The sequence below is a fragment of the Mauremys reevesii genome, linkage group 21 (genome assembly GCF_016161935.1).
Source record: "Mauremys reevesii isolate NIE-2019 linkage group 21, ASM1616193v1, whole genome shotgun sequence".
Lineage (NCBI taxonomy): Eukaryota > Metazoa > Chordata > Testudines > Geoemydidae > Mauremys > Mauremys reevesii.
Window position 1 is genome coordinate 24,711,370 of NC_052643.1, and position 9,730 is coordinate 24,721,099.

Sequence of the window (9,730 nt, forward strand, 5' to 3'; positions counted from 1 at the left end):
GAGCGCTTGTGCTAGTCAGTCTATTCAAAAGCTCCCTCAACTCTTGTCCCAGTGAGCACATCTTTATATCCAAAGTCCATGTACTTAAGCATTCTGAAGCCAAACACTTGACTGTTCTCCCTTCTACCTGCCCTGCCCCATCTCTTTTCTCCAGCTTAACCCAGTTAACTTCACTTATGGGAATCAGCATATGTTTCTGCACTGAGAAAGTTGCAGCAGCAAAATACTGATGGGCAAGGAACTGCTAAAGCTTCCTGCTTCTCTGGCAGGCACAATGGTGGGTGTGGGGCTTGAGCTGAGTTAACTAGAAAACACTTAAGTTTGCAGAGCCCAGGCTCTGCCCTCATTCCAAAAGATAAGGCTTGGTAAACAGTTTCAGTGAGTGGTGTATAGAGAGGAGGAAATAGAGCCAGTGTTAATAGCAGCAACATAAAAGGGGTAGGAGGGAAGCTGCCTTAGGCAAAACCAGAATGTGTATTCCAGAATATAGCAATTTACATTGTTTCAGAATTTAATTTTCTGCTGTAGGACTTGGGTTCATTATAGCATGAAGTACATGGGGCCCTGATGATTGTATCCTATAGCCTACTATGCACAAATGTGTCCATTTTGTTTCTTTTTCACCAAAAAGTTTAGTAGCAATTGGACATCTAATTTAATGCCAGTGAAAATGGTAGAATCAGAGGCTAAAATAGGGAAAGAACACATTAAAAATTACTTAAGCTTCATCTACACTGAAGAGTTTTGTTGATGCAAATTGAGTCAACAATCAAAAACCAGTATAATTACATGAATTGTGCAAGTTCACACTACGCTCCTGTCGGCAGAGTGTGTCTAGGTGCTCTAGCATGGACAGTGAAGCAGTGTACTGTTGGTAGCTATATCACTGTGCTACTTGCCCCCTTCTGGAGCTAGGAGTTGTGGGAAGGCAGAGTGTATGGCAGTGCATCGAGGGGGAGGGTTCAATGTCCCAGGATGCAGTTCTTACCATCTCAGCATTCTATGGGCTTCCAACTGCATTTCACACCATTTTTCAATGGCCCCTGTTTACTGTGTGCCCACCATCTGTCTGAAAGGATGGATGCTGCACTGCTCTCTACTGTTGTTACTGTTATGAACACATCGCGATATCTTGAGTTCCGAATCTGAACAGGAATAAGTTGCCTTACCTGCTGTGTGCCATGGAAAGAAACACCAGTATACTTTTGGTGTTCACGGAGTAGCAGAATATGGTGGACCCTCGCTTTTGGGCTCGGGGAAACAACCACTGAGTGATGGGATTGTATCATTATGCAAATCTGGGATGAAGAGCAGTGGCTGCAGAACTTTTGGATGTGGAAAATCACCTTCCAGGAACTATGTGCGGAGCTTGCCCCAGCACTGAGATGAGAGATGCCCTCTCGGTGAAGAAGCAAGTGACAACCACTGTGTGAAAGCTGGCAACTCCAGACTGCTATCGGTCAGTCACAAATCAGTTTGGAGTCGAAGTTGACTGTTGGGGCTGCGTTAATGCAAGTGTGCAGGGCCATTTATCTCATCGTAGTACAAAGGACTGACTCTTGGCAATGTGTGTGAAATAGTGGTTGGCTTTGTGGCAATGGGCTTCCCTAACTGTGGAGGGGTGATAGATGGCATGCATGTTCCAATTTTGGCCCTGGACCATCTTGCGACAGAGTACATCAATAGAAAGGGATGATACTTTGGTATTGCAGGTGCTTGTGGATCACAGTGGGCATTTCTCTCATATCAGCGCCGGGTGGTCTGGGAAGATGCATGAAGCACACATCTTCAAGAACACTGGCCTGTACAGAAAGCTTAAAGCAGGGATTTTATTTTCAGAGCAGAAGATTCCAGTGGGGGGTGTTAAAATGCCCATCATGATCTGGGGAGACCCATCGTACCCCTTACTCCAATGGGTCAATAAGCCCTTGCTGCTGTCCAGGTTTCCTGTGTAGAAGCGCTTCAACAATAGACTGAGCAGATGCAGAATGACTATGGAATGCGCTTTTGGCAGATTAAAAGTGTTTTGTCACTGCCTTTATGGCAGATTAGACATAATGAGGGAAACATACCCGTGGTCATAGCAGACTGCTGAATGTTCCATAATATTTGAGAGGCTAAGTGTGAAAAGTTTCCTCCATGGTGGAGTGCGGAGACTGATTGCCTGGCTGCTGAATTTGAGCAGCCAGATACCAGGGCTATTACAGGGGCACAACAGGGGCCTATTCAAATCAGGGAGGTTTTGAGGCAACATTTTGATGAGAACCAATAATATCTTTCTATACAGCACTCTGCTTTGCTTTGTTAATTTTCTGCCTTACATGAAAATTGTGATGATTCCTGACCTGGGTTGGTAGTCAGCGAATGATCAAACTGCCACTATGTATTACTGCCAGCAGCAATCACCATGTGTAGGAGACAGATTGGTTGTCTTTTTTAGGAAGTTTTTTAACTAAATACCAATTAACAACACACACGAGTCTTGGTGGGGAGGGAGATGAGAGTGCAGGGCAGTGTAGGTTCTCATAGCTAGACTTACACACAGCTGTCATTTTGGAATGGGTGGAGTCAATGGGGTACCAAGATTTTCTGAGAAGTTGCAAGGAAGGTGTGGAAGGATTGTGGGGAGGGCATTGGAATCAATTCTGTATTGGCTGCAAGGTGGGGTGAACAAACATGTGCTCTGCCTGGAGCATGATTAGAGACTTCATCTCTGTTTGCTCCTGCATCAGTTTTATCATCCACTCCTGGCCCTTTACAATGCGCTCCTCAGCTCTTCTTTCTGTCCTACCTTTTTATTTTTAAATTATTCCTTCAGGGTGTCTCCACTCCTTGCATTTTCTTTTTTCAGCTTCTGAAGGTTGGAGCACCTCTCAGAACATGTCCTTGGTCCACTTGGTTGCTTCCTTACCTGGTGGAGGCACTCTGTTGATGTATAGGAGGTTCCCCTGAAAGCCACATGTAGAAGTACAAGAAACAATACACAGAAGCATGATTGTTAGTTCAAGCACTGCATTGAATCATTACAGTAAAATACACCTTTACGTATGAATCACTTTCTCACTGTCTCTTGGCAAGCACACATCTCAGCGAACACCCTAAACATGGTGAGTTGGGCCCAGGTTGTGGGTAGGGTTAGGCAAAGAGTCTATGTGGCTTTTTAAGGGGATCAGTGCAGGCAAATCGGGACAATAGTGTAAATTCTACCACCATTTTTCACAGGCAGGGGTTATCAAAGCTAGTTTCTCACTGCTGAGGGTAAGCAAGGATGCAAGAATTCATTCGCATATGTGCAGCTTCAGACCCGGGTCCTATGCTGCTCACCTGTGTTCTGCTTTTGTTCCTGCACAAGCAATTGCCAAATGCTTCCTACGATGGGGGAAGGAACAAAGCAGCTCTGCCAAGGAACCTTCGGCAGAGGATTCGGGAGTACCTCCAGGAAAGTTTCCTAGAGATCTCTCTGGAGGATTCCCGTTAAATCTCAGTGTGCATTAGCACACTGTTCCACCACACTGCGTAGCTGAACAGGGGAATGTGGAGCACACTCAAACACAGCTAGTCTTGTACATTTCTATCTCTCCACCCACTTTTAGAATATACAGAGCAACGGCCAGCTCTACCTAATATAACCAAGCAGCATCAACTCAAAACGATCACTTACCAGAGCGCTGCGCTCTTCTCCTGCATCACGTGTGCCAGAGAGGGACTGTTGGGACTGACTCGTCCCCTCTGGAGTGGAAGAGAGGTCCTGACTCACCGTGTCACTGGATGACCCTGACGTGCACCACATTGTCCTCCAACTCCACATCATCCACAACTTTGTTGTCAGGGTTGAGTCTACTGTCCACTGCCTCCAACCCCACTAAAGTATCCACAGGGCTCTTGGGGGTGGAGGTGGGGTCACCGCCAAAGATAGCGTCTTGCTCCTTATAGAAGCAGCAGGTCTCCAGCACAGCACAAAATTGACAGTTTGCCTCAGCTCCTTCATCTTTGCATGGCACTGTTGCATATCCTGTTCATAGCCCTTCTCCAACAAGCCATGAGAAATCTGACGGTTGGTATTGAAGTTTCTACTGCGAGAGCAGAGCTGGGGCTGCACAGCCTCTTCCCCCACAGTACCAGCACATCCAACATCTGCTTGAAGCAGGAGAGCATTTGCTGTGTGGAGCTGCCATGGTCAGCTGGGAAGATGGGTGATGAGCTGTCCACCCTGAGCAAACAGGAAGTGGAATTTTAAACATTTCTGTGCCTTTAAAGGGGATGGGCAGAAGTCTGTGTACAGTACCTGGGTACAGGGCAGTGGCATTTGAACTGCTGACCAGAGCAGTCTGGATTAGCATTTTGGGACACCTCCTGGAGGGCATTTCCGGTGACACACATGCGGAGTCTATACTGACATTGTCTATATAACTTTGCCGCAAAAATCTCTGTCTCCTTGAGTTCATTTTATTTTGTTGGCAAAGCAGAAGTGTTTTGTCAGCAGAAAGAGCATTGCAGTGTTTACACCTCCACTCTTTTGTTGATGAAATCTGATCCTTGTCAACAAAACAGTGCATTGTAAACCAGGCCTTAGACAAGTTAGATGTCTTCAAGTCACCATGCCTGATGAAATACATCCTAGAATACTTAAGGAGCTGATTGAAGAGAGATGAGTCATCAGTGATTATCTTCAAAAAGCCCTGGAAGATGGGAGAGCGTGCAGAGGACTGGAAAAGGGCAAATATATTTCTACATTTACAAGCATACAGCGGCAAAGCTGTACCGATACAGGTGTCCTGCTGTAAGAGCATTCATGTAGCCGCATTATTATGCCAACTGGAGAGAGTTTTCTGTCGACATCATAAAACCAGCTCAATGAGCGATGGTAACTGTCAGTGGGAGAGTCTCTACTGTTGACATAGCTCTGTGCACACAAGCGCTTATGCTGCCAGTATTTGTTGGTCTGGGGTTGGTTTGTTTTTTAACACCCCTGAGCGACAAAAGTTATGCTGACATAAGTGCTAGTGTAAACATTGGCCATCTATAAAAAAGAATAAGGACAATTCTGGAGGATTACAGATGAGTCAGCTTAACTTCAGTTTATCAGTGGTTCACAAGATGGAAGGGCATATCAAATGGGGTGCCAGAGGGATTGGTCCTGGATCTGGTTCTGTTCAATATTCTCATCAATGATTAGATGATACTAAGCTGGGAGGAGTTTCCACTGCTTTGGAGGATAGGATTAAAATTCAAAATGATTTGTTCAAACTAAAAATGGTATGAAGTAAATGGATGAAATTCAATGAGGACAAACGCAAAGTACTCCACTTAGGAAGGAACAATTAGTTGCACACATGGAAAATGACTGCCTAGGAAGGAGTGCTGTGGAGAGGGTCCTGGGGGGGTCAGTGGATCACAAGCTAAATATGTGTCAACAGTGTAATATCAAAAAACAATAAAAAAGCAAACATTCTGGGATGTATTAGCAGGAATGTTGTAAGCAAGACCGAAGAAATTATTCTTCTGCTCTACTCCACACTGATTTGGCCTCAACTGGAGTATTGTGTCCAGTTTTGGGCACTATATTTTCAGGTAAGATGTGGACAAATTGGAGAAAGTCCAGAGAAGAGCAACAAAAATGATTAAAGGTCTAGAAACCATGACCTATAAGGGAAGATTGTGGGGGCGGGGAAGGGAGGGAGGGGTTGTTTAGTCTGGAGACAAGAAGACAGAGGGGGACATGATAACCTTTTATGTACTTGAAAACTTGTTACAAGGAGGAGGGAGAAAAATTGTTCTTTTTAACACCTGAGGATAGGCAATAAAGCAATGGGCTTAAATTTCAGCAAGGGCAGTTTAGGTTGGACATTAGGAAGTTTTTCCCTAACTGTCAGGGTAGTTAAGCACTGGAATTAGTTGCCTAGGGATATTATGGAATCCCCATCACTGGAGATTTTTAAGGGCAGGTTAGACCATCTGTCAGGGATGGTCTAGATTGGGGTGTGCAAACTTTTTGGCCCGATGGCCACATCTGGGAATAGAAATTGTATGGCAATTCCCAATACCACAAAATTAAGGTTGGGATGCAGTAGGGGGTGAGGCCTCTGGTTGGAGATGTGGGTGGGGTCAGCTCAGAAATAAGTTCGGGGTGTGGGCGGGGGCTCCAGGCTGGGTCAGAGTGTTGGGGTGTGGGGAGAGCGGTGAGGACTCCAGCTGGGGGTGCAGGCTCTGGGGTGAAGATATGGGGTTTGGGGTGCAGGAGGCTGCTCCAGGTTGGGTTCAAGGGGGTCAGAGGGCATCAGGGGGATCAGGGGCAGGAAGTTGAGGCACAGGGAGAGGCTCAGGGATGCAGGATCTGGGTGGCGCTTACCTCAAGCAGCTCTTGGAAGCAGCGGCATGTCCCTTCTTTGGCTCCTATGCGGAGGTGTGGCCAGGCAATTCTGCACGCTGGCCCATCCTCAGGCACTGCACACCGCTGCAAGTGTGGTGCTTAGGGCGGGGTCAGCATGCAGAGCGGAGCCCCTTGGCTGCCTCTATGCATAGGAGCCAGAGGGAGGCCATGCTGCTGCTTCCAGAAGCCGTGTAGAGCGGCCCCCGACCCTGCTCCCCAGCTTCAGCACTGCAGCAGAGGAAGCCCTGCTCCCCAGCAGGAGCTCGAGGGCTGGATTAAAACAGGTGGCAGGCCATAGTTTGCCCACCCCAGTCTAGATAATGCGTAGTCCTGCCTTGAGTGCAGGAGACTGGACTAGAAGACTTCTCGAGGTCTCTTCCAGTCCTACACTTCTATGATTCTATAAGTACATGTTGTACATCAATGCTGTCAGATTCAACAAAAGTGGGTCTGAATGTACACTTTCTCTTGCTGCTATGACAGGTAATCTACTGTTGTTCCCTTTGGAAAGAAGGAGCACCTCTCTGTACCATTCCTGTCTCAGCCATGCAGGGATAAGTATCATACTGTCTGAATTCTGTCTAATTATCTTCACAACCTTCAAATCATACATTAGATCTGTACCCCAACTGAGGAGGAATGGATCTGTTACACAGTAAGCATCTCTTCTGCTCTTCAACAAAAATAATGGGACTTGGTGTTAAATCTTGTGGCAAATAGGTCTATATTTGGAGTATGGCAAAGTGCAAAAATTACCCAAATCACAGTCTTTCAAGGACCATTTGTGTATCTGGGAAAAGTCTCTACTCAGTTGGTCTGCTAACTGGTTGAGAGACCCTCCCTGTTTGTTTACATGGAACTTCACTGTCATATTGTCTGTGGCCACTTGAACCACAGATCCTTGCACCTGAGGGAGGAATGATCTGAGTGCCAAATGAATTGCTCTTAACTTTAGAACATGGATATGAAGGTGACATTCCTGGTGATTCCAGAAGCCTCTTGTTGAAAAGTTGCTGAGCTGTGCACCTCAGCTTGTTTTTGAGGCATCTGTTGTAATTATTGTGGAAAGCAAGATAGGGTTGAACATGACTCCTGTCAGTACATGATCCTGGTCTAGCCACCACTAGAGTTTTCTTTGGATTGTATCTAGAATGGTAAATATTAGATTCATGTTGTCTACTGCAGAGCTGAAGTTTTTTGCCATCCAGTGCTGAAGAGGTCTCATCCTTAGTCTTGAAGCCATAAGACCCAGTAGGGTGAGGAAGAACTTTACTTCTTCGAGTGCTTACTCATGTCGATTCCAAGTAGGTGTGTGCACTCCACATGCACAGTTGTCGGAAGGTTTTTCCCCTCGCAGTACCTGTCGGATCATCTGTGGAGTCCCATGGGGTTGCGCCTTCATGCCTCGGTCTCAAGGTTTCAAAGTGTGCGGGTCCTGCCAGAAGCCCATGCCCAGGGGAGACCCTCATGACTCCTGCTTAAAGTGCTTGGGAGAAGCCCACCAGTCTGACAAGTGCAAAATCTGTAGAGGCTTCTGCCCAAGAACCAAGAAGGAGAGGGACTTTAGGTTAAAACTTCTCCTCATGGAGTCAACTCTCCGTCCTCAACCAGCACGGCCCATGTTGGGCCTGAAGCCCAGCACTGTGGTGCAGAGCACACCAGCCTCAGTGAGGGAGGTTGTGGCACTGATAAAGGACTCGGGGTCTAAAGACCCGCTGCTCTCTGGCACCGAAGACAAGCTCTGCGGCTACCTAGCACTGCTTGCACTCACCGGTGCTGCATAAAAAGGAGAAGAGAGTCGAGAGTGGGTGTTTGCCCACAGTTAGAGCAGTGGCACACGAAAGTGCTCACGGAGTGCGTCCCATGTCGGGACACTCAGCTCTGCTCTGGCAAAAATGGCACGATTGAGTCCTGCCTCACAGGAGAGACAGATGGAGGAGCTGGATCTTCTTTCCACCCCAAACACATTTGAGCTGGCCAGGGACCTCATAACGATGACAGTTTCAGTGTGGGAGGATCCCTGCAAGCTGGAGAGTCAGGATCTGGTGCTGCCAAGAGCATCATCCTCTGCCCCAGATGAGGCAGTAGTGGGCTTGTCTGCCACATTGCTGGCTATAGACAACAGAGCCCACCAGGCTCAAAAAAGTGGTACAAAATTTGGGCCTCCAGGCAGAGGAGGTGTCTGATTCCCAAGGGTCCTTCAAGGGTGGCCTTACCCCTAATTAAGACCATCCAAAATGCCACCAAGACACTATGGCAAACTCTGGCCTCTCTTCCCCCCACGGCCAAAGGAGTGGAAAGGAAGTACTTTGTACCCCACAAAGGGGTATGAATACCTATTTACCCACCCTCAACCAAGCATACTTGTGGCAGCAGCAAACGAAAAAGAGAAGCAAAGGCAGCAGGGATCAACACCCAAATCTAAGGAAACAAAGAAGTTGGACCTCTTTGGCTGTAAGGTTTATTCCACGGGAGGGCTCCAGTTTTGGATTGCCAACCAACAAGTGGTCCTCAGCCACTATAATTTTAACTCTTAGCACACTTTGTCCAAGTTCAAGGAATTGTTCCCAGCTGATTTTTGGTCCGACTTTGGAGCCATCCTTGAAGAGGGCAAGGTTATCGCAAGGACCTCCTTGCAAGCTGCACTGGACTCGGTGGACTTTGAACTGCACAGTGTCAACTGCTATAGCCATGTGAAGGAGCTCATGGCTGCAGGTTTTGGGCCTCCTGCAAGAGCTCCAACAACAGTTCAAGACTTGCCATTTGACGGCTCCGGTTTGTTCTCAGAACAAACAAACTCTGCGCTCCCTAGTCTCAAGGACTCATGAGCAGCACTGAAATCTCGGGGGCTCCAAAAACCAGCCCCACAGAGGAAGCATTTTAAACCTCAGCCTCCACCACACTTCTAGCCTGCTCATCCCAGACAGCATTACAACAGGAAGCAGGGCAGAAACAATAGACTAAAGTCTTCACAACCCTCTTGCAGCTATGGCCAGGGCTCAACAAGGCAGTCTTCAGCCCGCAAGCTAAACTTTTGAAGGTGTGCCCGGGGGCGATGCATCAGGCAGAATTCCAGATCCTTTTCCCTATTTTGTGAATCATCTTATCCCATTTCTACCATGGCTGGGCCCGGATCACTTTGGAACAATGGGTCTTATACATGGTAGAATTGGGGTATTCTCTCCAATTCTATTTCCTTCCTCCCTCCCTCCCACCCCCTTCCCCATCCCTCTTCAGGGATCCTTCTCATGAGCAACTTCTCATACAGAATGTTCAAATGCTCCTAAAAGCTGGAGTGGTAGAGGAGGTCCCTCGAGTTCTGGGGCAAGGGGTTTCATTCCCGATATTTCCTAATCCTGA